Here is a 13,018-nt window from a genome sequence, read left to right as displayed (position 1 = left end):
CGAAAAACCTTTCAGGGGATCGTTTGCAACAGTTTGGGACCATTTTTGAGTGAACTGCAGAACGTCAGATTTTTAGCAGAAATTGTGACCGCGCGGCTTAGGGATTTTTTCAAAAAAAGTTGTCCAGACGTCGAGGGCTAATTCTGTTTCCGATTATAAAAACCCTTCTGTTTCCACCAAAAAAGCTTTCAGGGGATCGTTTGCAACAGTTTGCCAACATTTTTGAGTGAATTGCAGAACGTCAGATTTTTAGCAGAAATTGTGACCGCGCGGCGTAGGGATTTTTTCAAAAAAAGTTGTTCAGACGTCGAGGGCTAATTCTGTTTCCGATGATAAAAACCCATCTGTTTCCACCGAAAAACGTTTCAGGGGATCACTTGCAACAGTTTGCCAACATTTTTGAGTGAATTGCAGAACGTCAGATTTTTAGCAGAAATTGTGACCGCGCGGCTTAGGGATTTTTTCAAAAAAAGTTGTCCAGACCTCGAGGGCTAATTCTGTTTCCGATGATAAAAACCCATCTGTTTCCACCGAAAAACCTTTCAGGGGATCGTTTGCAACAGTTTGGGACCATTTTTGAGTGAACTGCAGAACGTCAGATTTTTAGCAGAAATTGTGACCGCGCGGCTTAGGGATTTTTTCAAAAAAAGTTGTCCAGACGTCGAGGGCTAATTCTGTTTCCGATGATAAAAACCCATCTGTTTCCACCGAAAAACATTTCAGGGGATCACTTGCAACAGTTTGCTAACATTTTTGAGTGAATTGCAGAACGTCAGATTTTTAGCAGAAATTGTGACCGCGCGGCTTAGGGATTTTTTCAAAAAAAATTGTTCAGACCTCGAGGGCTAATTCTGTTTCCGATGATAAAAACCCATCTGTTTCCACCGAAAAACCTTTCAGGGGATCGTTTGCAACAGTTTGGGACCATTTTTGAGTGAACTGCAGAACGTCAGATTTTTAGCAGAAATTGTGACCGCGCGGCTTAGGGATTTTTTCAAAAAAAGTTGTCCAGACGTCGAGGGCTAATTCTGTTTCCGATTATAAAAACCCTTCTGTTTCCACCAAAAAAGCTTTCAGGGGATCGTTTGCAACAGTTTGCCAACATTTTTGAGTGAATTGCAGAACGTCAGATTTTTAGCAGAAATTGTGACCGCGCGGCGTAGGGATTTTTTCAAAAAAAGTTGTTCAGACGTCGAGGGCTAATTCTGTTTCCGATGATAAAAACCCATCTGTTTCCACCGAAAAACCTTTCAGGGGATCGTTTGCAACAGTTTGGGACCATTTTTGAGTGAACTGCAGAACGTCAGATTTTTAGCAGAAATTGTGACCGCGCGGCTTAGGGATTTTTTCAAAAAAAGTTGTCCAGACGTCGAGGGCTAATTCTGTTTCCGAATATAAAAACCCATCTGTTTCCACCGAAAAACATTTCAGGGGATCACTTGCAACAGTTTGCCAACATTTTTGAGTGAATTGCAGAACGTCAGATTTTTAGCAGAAATTGTGACCGCGCGGCTTAGGGATTTTTTCAAAAAAACTTGTCCAGACGTCGAGGGCTAATTCTGTTTCCGATGATAAAAACCCATCTGTTTCCACCGAAAAACATTTCAGGGGATCACTTGCAACAGTTTGCCAACATTTTTGAGTGAATTGCAGAACGTCAGATTTTTAGCAGAAATTGTGACCGCGCGGCTTAGGGATTTTTTCAAAAAAAAGTTGTTCAGACGTCGAGGGCTAATTCTGTTTCCGATTATAAAAACCCATCTGTTTCCACCGAAAAACATTTCAGGGCTAATTCTGTTTCCGATGATAAAAACCCATCTGTTTCCACAGAAAAACCTTTCAGGGGATCATTTGCAACAGTTTGGGACCATTTTTGAGTGAACTGCAGAACGTCAGATTTTTAGCAGAAATTGTGACCGCGCGGCTTAGGGATTTTTTCAAAAAAAGTTGTCCAGACGTCGAGGGCTAATTCTGTTTCCGATGATAAAAACCCATCTGTTTCCACCGAAAAACATTTCAGGGGATCACTTGCAACAGTTTGCTAACATTTTTGAGTGAATTGCAGAACGTCAGATTTTTAGCAGAAATTGTGACCGCGCGGCTTAGGGATTTTTTCAAAAAAAGTTGTCCAGACCTCGAGGGCTAATTCTGTTTCCGATGATAAAAACCCATCTGTTTCCACCGAAAAACATTTCAGGGGATCACTTGCAACACTTTGCCAACATTTTTGAGGGAATTGCAGAACGTCAGATTTTTAGCAGAAATTGTGACCGCGCGGCTTAGGGATTTTTTCAAAAAAAGTTGTTCAGACTTCGAGGGCTAATTCTGTTTCCGATGATAAAAACCCATCTGTTTCCACCGAAAAACCTTTCAGGGGATCGTTTGCAACAGTTTGGGACCATTTTTGAGTGAATTGCAGAACGTCAGATTTTTAGCAGAAATTGTGACCGCGCGGCTTAGGGATTTTTTCAAAAAAAGTTGTCCAGACGTCGAGGGCTAATTCTGTTTCCGATTATAAAAACCCTTCTGTTTCCACCAAAAAAGCTTTCAGGGGATCGTTTGCAACAGTTTGCTAACATTTTTGAGTGAATTGCAGAACGTCAGATTTTTAGCAGAAATTGTGACCGCGCGGCTTAGGGATTTTTTCAAAAAAAGTTGTTCAGACGTCGAGGGCTAATTCTGTTTCCGATGATAAAAACCGATCTGTTTCCACCGAAAAACGTTTCAGCGGATCACTTGCAACAGTTTGCCAACATTTTTGAGTGAATTGCAGAACGTCAGATTTTTAGCAGAAATTGTGACCGCGCGGCTTAGGGATTTTTTCAAAAAAAGTTGTTCAGACCTCGAGGGCTAATTCTGTTTCCGATGATAAAAACCCATCTGTTTCCACCGAAAAACCTTTCAGGGGATCGTTTGCAACAGTTTGGGACCATTTTTGAGTGAACTGCAGAACGTCAGATTTTTAGCAGAAATTGTTACCGCGCGGCTTAGGGATTTTTTCAAAAAAAGTTGTCCAGACGTCGAGGGCTAATTCTGTTTCCGATGATAAAAACCCATCTGTTTCCACCGAAAAACATTTCAGGGGATCACTTGCAACAGTTTGCCAACATTTTTGAGTGAATTGCAGAACGTCAGAGTTTTAGCAGAAATTGTGACCGCGCGGCTTAGGGATTTTTTCAAAAAAAGTTGTTCAGACGTCGAGGGCTAATTCTGTTTCCGATTATAAAAACCCTTCTGTTTCCACCAAAAAACCTTTCAGGGGATCGTTTGGAACAGTTTGCCAACATTTTTGAGTGAATTGCAGAACGTCAGATTTTTAGCAGAAATTGTGACCGCGCGGCTTAGGGATTTTTTCAAAAAAAGTTGTTCAGACGTCGAGGGCTAATTCTGTTTCCGATGATAAAAACCCATCTGTTTCCACCGAAAAACATTTCAGGGGATCACTTGCAACAGTTTGCCAACATTTTTGAGTGAATTGCAGAACGTCAGATTTTTAGCAGAAATTGTGACCGCGCGGCTTAGGGATTTTTTCAAAAAAAGTTGTCCAGACCTCGAGGGCTAATTCTGTTTCCGATGATAAAAACCCATCTGTTTCCACAGAAAAACCTTTGAGGGGATCATTTGCAACAGTTTGGGACCATTTTTGAGTGAACTGCAGAACGTCAGATTTTTAGCAGAAATTGTGACCGCGCGGCTTAGGGATTTTTTCAAAAAAAGTTGTCCAGACGTCGAGGGCTAATTCTGTTTCCGATGATAAAAACCCATCTGTTTCCACCGAAAAACATTTCAGGGGATCACTTGCAACAGTTTGCCAACATTTTTGAGTGAATTGCAGAACGTCAGATTTTTAGCAGAAATTGTGACCGCGCGGCTTAGGGATTTTTTCAAAAAAAGTTGTCCAGACGTCGAGGGCTAATTCTGTTTCCGATTATAAAAACCCTTCTGTTTCCACCAAAAAAGCTTTCAGGGGATCGTTTGCAACAGTTTGCCAACATTTTTGAGTGAATTGCAGAACGTCAGATTTTTAGCAGAAATTGTGACCGCGCGGCGTAGGGATTTTTTCAAAAAAAGTTGTTCAGACGTCGAGGGCTAATTCTGTTTCCGATGATAAAAACCCATCTGTTTCCACCGAAAAACGTTTCAGGGGATCACTTGCAACAGTTTGCCAACATTTTTGAGTGAATTGCAGAACGTCAGATTTTTAGCAGAAATTGTGACCGCGCGGCTTAGGGATTTTTTCAAAAAAAGTTGTCCAGACCTCGAGGGCTAATTCTGTTTCCGATGATAAAAACCCATCTGTTTCCACCGAAAAACCTTTCAGGGGATCGTTTGCAACAGTTTGGGACCATTTTTGAGTGAACTGCAGAACGTCAGATTTTTAGCAGAAATTGTGACCGCGCGGCTTAGGGATTTTTTCAAAAAAAGTTGTCCAGACGTCGAGGGCTAATTCTGTTTCCGATGATAAAAACCCATCTGTTTCCACCGAAAAACATTTCAGGGGATCACTTGCAACAGTTTGCCAACATTTTTGAGTGAATTGCAGAACGTCAGATTTTTAGCAGAAATTGTGACCGCGCGGCTTAGGGATTTTTTCAAAAAAAGTTGTCCAGACCTCGAGGACTAACTCTGTTTCCGATGATAAAAACCCATCTGTTTCCACCGAAAAACATTTCAGGGGATCACTTGCAACAGTTTGCTAACATTTTTGAGTGAATTGCAGAACGTCAGATTTTTAGCAGAAATTGTGACCGCGCGGCTTAGGGATTTTTTCAAAAAAAATTGTTCAGACCTCGAGGGCTAATTCTGTTTCCGATGATAAAAACCCATCTGTTTCCACCGAAAAACCTTTCAGGGGATCGTTTGCAACAGTTTGGGACCATTTTTGAGTGAACTGCAGAACGTCAGATTTTTAGCAGAAATTGTGACCGCGCGGCTTAGGGATTTTTTCAAAAAAAGTTGTCCAGACGTCGAGGGCTAATTCTGTTTCCGATTATAAAAACCCTTCTGTTTCCACCAAAAAAGCTTTCAGGGGATCGTTTGCAACAGTTTGCCAACATTTTTGAGTGAATTGCAGAACGTCAGATTTTTAGCAGAAATTGTGACCGCGCGGCGTAGGGATTTTTTCAAAAAAAGTTGTTCAGACGTCGAGGGCTAATTCTGTTTCCGATGATAAAAACCCATCTGTTTCCACCGAAAAACGTTTCAGGGGATCACTTGCAACAGTTTGCCAACATTTTTGAGTGAATTGCAGAACGTCAGATTTTTAGCAGAAATTGTGACCGCGCGGCTTAGGGATTTTTTCAAAAAAAGTTGTCCAGACCTCGAGGGCTAATTCTGTTTCCGATGATAAAAACCCATCTGTTTCCACCGAAAAACCTTTCAGGGGATCGTTTGCAACAGTTTGGGACCATTTTTGAGTGAACTGCAGAACGTCAGATTTTTAGCAGAAATTGTGACCGCGCGGCTTAGGGATTTTTTCAAAAAAAGTTGTCCAGACGTCGAGGGCTAATTCTGTTTCCGATGATAAAAACCCATCTGTTTCCACCGAAAAACATTTCAGGGGATCACTTGCAACAGTTTGCCAACATTTTTGAGTGAATTGCAGAACGTCAGATTTTTAGCAGAAATTGTGACCGCGCGGCTTAGGGATTTTTTCAAAAAAAGTTGTCCAGACGTCGAGGGCTAATTCTGTTTCCGATGATAAAAACCCATCTGTTTCCACCGAAAAACATTTCAGGGGATCACTTGCAACAGTTTGCCAACATTTTTGAGTGAATTGCAGAACGTCAGATTTTTAGCAGAAATTGTGACCGCGCGGCTTAGGGATTTTTTCAAAAAAAGTTGTCCAGACGTCGAGGGCTAATTCTGTTTCCGATGATAAAAACCCATCTGTTTCCACCGAAAAACATTTCAGGGGATCACTTGCAACAGTTTGCCAACATTTTTGAGTGAATTGCAGAACGTCAGATTTTTAGCAGAAATTGTGACCGCGCGGCTTAGGGATTTTTTCAAAAAAAAGTTGTTCAGACGTCGAGGGCTAATTCTGTTTCCGATTATAAAAACCCATCTGTTTCCACCGAAAAACATTTCAGGGGATCACTTGGAACACTTTGCCAACATTTTTGAGTGAATTGCAGAACGTCAGATTTTTAGCAGAAATTGTGACCGCGCGGCTTAGGGATTTTTTCAAAAAAAGTTGTCCAGACCTCGAGGACTAACTCTGTTTCCGATGATAAAAACCCATCTGTTTCCACCGAAAAACTTTTCAGGGGATCACTTGCAACAGTTTGCTAACATTTTTGAGTGAATTGCAGAACGTCAGATTTTTAGCAGAAATTGTGACCGCGCGGCTTAGGGATTTTTTCAAAAAAAATTGTTCAGACCTCGAGGGCTAATTCTGTTTCCGATGATAAAAACCCATCTGTTTCCACCGAAAAACCTTTCAGGGGATCGTTTGCAACAGTTTGGGACCATTTTTGAGTGAACTGCAGAACGTCAGATTTTTAGCAGAAATTGTGACCGCGCGGCTTAGGGATTTTTTCAAAAAAAGTTGTCCAGACGTCGAGGGCTAATTCTGTTTCCGATTATAAAAACCCTTCTGTTTCCACCAAAAAAGCTTTCAGGGGATCGTTTGCAACAGTTTGCCAACATTTTTGAGTGAATTGCAGAACGTCAGATTTTTAGCAGAAATTGTGACCGCGCGGCGTAGGGATTTTTTCAAAAAAAGTTGTTCAGACGTCGAGGGCTAATTCTGTTTCCGATGATAAAAACCCATCTGTTTCCACCGAAAAACGTTTCAGGGGATCACTTGCAACAGTTTGCCAACATTTTTGAGTGAATTGCAGAACGTCAGATTTTTAGCAGAAATTGTGACCGCGCGGCTTAGGGATTTTTTCAAAAAAAGTTGTCCAGACCTCGAGGGCTAATTCTGTTTCCGATGATAAAAACCCATCTGTTTCCACCGAAAAACCTTTCAGGGGATCGTTTGCAACAGTTTGGGACCATTTTTGAGTGAACTGCAGAACGTCAGATTTTTAGCAGAAATTGTGACCGCGCGGCTTAGGGATTTTTTCAAAAAAAGTTGTCCAGACGTCGAGGGCTAATTCTGTTTCCGATGATAAAAACCCTTCTGTTTCCACCGAAAAACCTTTCAGGGGATCGTTTGCAACAGTTTGCCAACATTTTTGAGTGAATTGCAGAACGTCAGATTTTTAGCAGAAATTGTGACCGCGCGGCTTAGGGATTTTTTCAAAAAAAGTTGTTCAGACGTCGAGGGCTAATTCTGTTTCCGATGATAAAAACCCATCTGTTTCCACCGAAAAACATTTCAGGGGATCACTTGCAACAGTTTGCCAACATTTTTGAGTGAATTGCAGAACGTCAGATTTTTAGCAGAAATTGTGACCGCGCGGCTTAGGGATTTTTTCAAAAAAAGTTGTCCAGACCTCGAGGGCTAATTCTGTTTCCGATGATAAAAACCCATCTGTTTCCACAGAAAAACCTTTCAGGGGATCATTTGCAACAGTTTGGGACCATTTTTGAGTGAACTGCAGAACGTCAGATTTTTAGCAGAAATTGTGACCGCGCGGCTTAGGGATTTTTTCAAAAAAAGTTGTCCAGACGTCGAGGGCTAATTCTGTTTCCGATGATAAAAACCCATCTGTTTCCACCGAAAAACATTTCAGGGGATCACTTGCAACAGTTTGCCAACATTTTTGAGTGAATTGCAGAACGTCAGATTTTTAGCAGAAATTGTGACCGCGCGGCTTAGGGATTTTTTCAAAAAAAGTTGTCCAGACCTCGAGGGCTAATTCTGTTTCCGATGATAAAAACCCATCTGTTTCCACAGAAAAACCTTTTAGGGGATCACTTGCAACACTTTGCCAACATTTTTGAGTGAATTGCAGAACGTCAGATTTTTAGCAGAAATTGTGACCGCGCGGCTTAGGGATTTTTTCAAAAAAAGTTGTCCAGACGTCGAGGGCTAATTCTGTTTCCGATGATAAAAACCCATCTGTTTCCACCGAAAAACATTTCAGGGGATCACTTGCAACAGTTTGCCAACATTTTTGAGTGAATTGCAGAACGTCAGATTTTTAGCAGAAATTGTGACCGCGCGGCTTAGGGATTTTTTCAAAAAAAGTTGTCCAGACGTCGAGGGCTAATTCTGTTTCCGATTATAAAAACCCTTCTGTTTCCACCAAAAAAGCTTTCAGGGGATCGTTTGCAACAGTTTGCCAACATTTTTGAGTGAATTGCAGAACGTCAGATTTTTAGCAGAAATTGTGACCGCGCGGCGTAGGGATTTTTTCAAAAAAAGTTGTTCAGACGTCGAGGGCTAATTCTGTTTCCGATGATAAAAACCCATCTGTTTCCACCGAAAAACGTTTCAGGGGATCACTTGCAACAGTTTGCCAACATTTTTGAGTGAATTGCAGAACGTCAGATTTTTAGCAGAAATTGTGACCGCGCGGCTTAGGGATTTTTTCAAAAAAAGTTGTCCAGACCTCGAGGGCTAATTCTGTTTCCGATGATAAAAACCCATCTGTTTCCACAGAAAAACCTTTCAGGGGATCGTTTGCAACAGTTTGGGACCATTTTTGAGTGAACTGCAGAACGTCAGATTTTTAGCAGAAATTGTGACCGCGCGGCTTAGGGATTTTTTCAAAAAAAGTTGTCCAGACGTCGAGGGCTAATTCTGTTTCCGATGATAAAAACCCATCTGTTTCCACCGAAAAACATTTCAGGGGATCACTTGCAACAGTTTGCCAACATTTTTGAGTGAATTGCAGAACGTCAGATTTTTAGCAGAAATTGTGACCGCGCGGCTTAGGGATTTTTTCAAAAAAAGTTGTCCAGACCTCGAGGACTAACTCTGTTTCCGATGATAAAAACCCATCTGTTTCCACCGAAAAACATTTCAGGGGATCACTTGCAACAGTTTGCTAACATTTTTGAGTGAATTGCAGAACGTCAGATTTTTAGCAGAAATTGTGACCGCGCGGCTTAGGGATTTTTTCAAAAAAAATTGTTCAGACCTCGAGGGCTAATTCTGTTTCCGATGATAAAAACCCATCTGTTTCCACCGAAAAACCTTTCAGGGGATCGTTTGCAACAGTTTGGGACCATTTTTGAGTGAACTGCAGAACGTCAGATTTTTAGCAGAAATTGTGACCGCGCGGCTTAGGGATTTTTTCAAAAAAAGTTGTCCAGACGTCGAGGGCTAATTCTGTTTCCGATTATAAAAACCCTTCTGTTTCCACCAAAAAAGCTTTCAGGGGATCGTTTGCAACAGTTTGCCAACATTTTTGAGTGAATTGCAGAACGTCAGATTTTTAGCAGAAATTGTGACCGCGCGGCGTAGGGATTTTTTCAAAAAAAGTTGTTCAGACGTCGAGGGCTAATTCTGTTTCCGATGATAAAAACCCATCTGTTTCCACCGAAAAACGTTTCAGGGGATCACTTGCAACAGTTTGCCAACATTTTTGAGTGAATTGCAGAACGTCAGATTTTTAGCAGAAATTGTGACCGCGCGGCTTAGGGATTTTTTCAAAAAAAGTTGTCCAGACCTCGAGGGCTAATTCTGTTTCCGATGATAAAAACCCATCTGTTTCCACCGAAAAACCTTTCAGGGGATCGTTTGCAACAGTTTGGGACCATTTTTGAGTGAACTGCAGAACGTCAGATTTTTAGCAGAAATTGTGACCGCGCGGCTTAGGGATTTTTTCAAAAAAAGTTGTCCAGACGTCGAGGGCTAATTCTGTTTCCGATGATAAAAACCCATCTGTTTCCACCGAAAAACATTTCAGGGGATCACTTGCAACAGTTTGCCAACATTTTTGAGTGAATTGCAGAACGTCAGATTTTTAGCAGAAATTGTGACCGCGCGGCTTAGGGATTTTTTCAAAAAAAGTTGTCCAGACGTCGAGGGCTAATTCTGTTTCCGATGATAAAAACCCATCTGTTTCCACCGAAAAACATTTCAGGGGATCACTTGCAACAGTTTGCCAACATTTTTGAGTGAATTGCAGAACGTCAGATTTTTAGCAGAAATTGTGACCGCGCGGCTTAGGGATTTTTTCAAAAAAAGTTGTCCAGACGTCGAGGGCTAATTCTGTTTCCGATGATAAAAACCCATCTGTTTCCACCGAAAAACATTTCAGGGGATCACTTGCAACAGTTTGCCAACATTTTTGAGTGAATTGCAGAACGTCAGATTTTTAGCAGAAATTGTGACCGCGCGGCTTAGGGATTTTTTCAAAAAAAAGTTGTTCAGACGTCGAGGGCTAATTCTGTTTCCGATTATAAAAACCCATCTGTTTCCACCGAAAAACATTTCAGGGGATCACTTGGAACACTTTGCCAACATTTTTGAGTGAATTGCAGAACGTCAGATTTTTAGCAGAAATTGTGACCGCGCGGCTTAGGGATTTTTTCAAAAAAAGTTGTCCAGACCTCGAGGACTAACTCTGTTTCCGATGATAAAAACCCATCTGTTTCCACCGAAAAACTTTTCAGGGGATCACTTGCAACAGTTTGCTAACATTTTTGAGTGAATTGCAGAACGTCAGATTTTTAGCAGAAATTGTGACCGCGCGGCTTAGGGATTTTTTCAAAAAAAATTGTTCAGACCTCGAGGGCTAATTCTGTTTCCGATGATAAAAACCCATCTGTTTCCACCGAAAAACCTTTCAGGGGATCGTTTGCAACAGTTTGGGACCATTTTTGAGTGAACTGCAGAACGTCAGATTTTTAGCAGAAATTGTGACCGCGCGGCTTAGGGATTTTTCAAAAAAGTTGTCCAGACGTCGAGGGCTAATTCTGTTTCCGATTATAAAAACCCTTCTGTTTCCACCAAAAAGCTTTCAGGGACGTTTGCAACAGTTTGCCAACATTTTTGAGTGAATTGCAGAACGTCAGATTTTTAGCAGAAATTGTGACCGCGCGGCGATAGGATTTTTTCAAAAAAAGTTGTTCAGACGTCGAGGGCTAATTCTGTTTCCGATGATAAAAACCCATCTGTTTCCACCGAAAAACGTTTCAGGGGATCACTTGCAACAGTTTGCCAACATTTTTGAGTGAATTGCAGAACGTCAGATTTTTAGCAGAAATTGTGACCGCGCGGCTTAGGGATTTTTTCAAAAAAAGTTGTCCAGACCTCGAGGGCTAATTCTGTTTCCGATGATAAAAACCCATCTGTTTCCACCGAAAACCTTTCAGGGGATCGTTTGCAACAGTTTGGGACCATTTTTGAGTGAACTGCAGAACGTCAGATTTTTAGCAGAAATTGTGACCGCGCGGCTTAGGGATTTTTTCAAAAAAAGTTGTCCAGACGTCGAGGGCTAATTCTGTTTCCGATGATAAAAACCCTTCTGTTCTCACCGAAAAACCTTTCAGGGATCGTTTGCAACAGTTTGCCAACATTTTTGAGTGAATTGCAGAACGTCAGATTTTTAGCAGAAATTGTGACCGCGCGGCTTAGGGATTTTTCAAAAAAAGTTGTTCAGACGTCGAGGGCTAATTCTGTTTCCGATGATAAAAACCCATCTGTTTCCACCGAAAAACATTTCAGGGATCACTTGCAACAGTTTGCCAACATTTTTGAGTGAATTGCAGAACGTCAGATTTTTAGCAGAAATTGTGACCGCGCGGCTTAGGGATTTTTTCAAAAAAGTTGTCCAGACCTCGAGGGCTAATTCTGTTTCCGATGATAAAAACCCATCTGTTTCCACAGAAAAACCTTTCAGGGATCATTTGCAACAGTTTGGGACCATTTTTGAGTGAACTGCAGAACGTCAGATTTTTAGCAGAATTGTGACCGCGCGGCTTAGGGATTTTTTCAAAAAAAGTTGTCCAGACGTCGAGGGCTAATTCTGTTTCCGATGATAAAAACCCATCTGTTTCCACCGAAAAACATTTCAGGGGATCACTTGCAACAGTTTGCCAACATTTTGAGTGAATTGCAGAACGTCAGATTTTTAGCAGAAATTGTGACCGCGCGGCTTAGGGATTTTTTCAAAAAAAAGTGTTCAGACGTCGAGGCTAATTCTGTTTCCGATTATAAAACCCATCTGTTCCACCGAAAAACATTTCAGGGGATCACTTGCAACACTTTGCCAACATTTTTGAGTGAATTGCAGAACGTCAGATTTTTAGCAGAAATTGTGACCGCGCGGCTTAGGGATTTTTTCAAAAAAAGTTGTCCAGACCTCGAGGACTAACTCTGTTTCCGAGGATAAAAACCCATCTGTTTCCACCGAAAAACATTTCAGGGGATCACTTGCAACAGTTTGCTAACATTTTTGAGTGAATTGCAGAACGTCAGATTTTTAGCAGAAATTGTGACCGCGCGGCTTAGGGATTTTTTCAAAAAAATTGTTCAGACCTCGAGGGCTAATTCTGTTTCCGATGATAAAAACCCATCTGTTTCCACCGAAAAACCTTTCAGGGGATCGTTGCAACAGTTTGGGACCATTTTTGAGTGAACTGCAGAACGTCAGATTTTTAGCAGAAATGTGACCGCGCGGCTTAGGGATTTTTTCAAAAAAAGTTGTCCAGACGTCGAGGGCTAATTCTGTTTCCGATTATAAAAACCCTTCTGTTTCCACCAAAAAAAGCTTTCAGGGGATCGTTTGCAACAGTTTGCCAACATTTTTGAGTGAATTGCAGAACGTAGATTTTTTGCAGAAATTGTGACCGCGCGGCTTAGGGATTTTTTCAAAAAAGTGTCCAGACCCTCGAGGGCTAATTCTGTTTCCGATGATAAAAACCCATCTGTTTCCACCGAAAAACCTTTCAGGGGATCGTTTGCAACAGTTTGGGACCATTTTTGAGTGAACTGCAGAACGTCAGATTTTTAGCAGAAATTGTGACCGCGCGGGCTTAGGGATTTTTTCAAAAAAAGTTGTCCAGACGTCGAGGGCTAATTCTGTTTCCGATGATAAAAACCCATCTGTTTCCACCGAAAAACATTTCAGGGGATCACTTGCAACAGTTTGCCAACATTTTTGAGTGAATT

This window comes from Podarcis bocagei, assembly GCF_964188305.1.
Source record: "Podarcis bocagei genome assembly, chromosome: 7".
Lineage (NCBI taxonomy): Eukaryota > Metazoa > Chordata > Lepidosauria > Squamata > Lacertidae > Podarcis > Podarcis bocagei.
Note: the sequence above shows the minus strand (reverse complement) of the source record.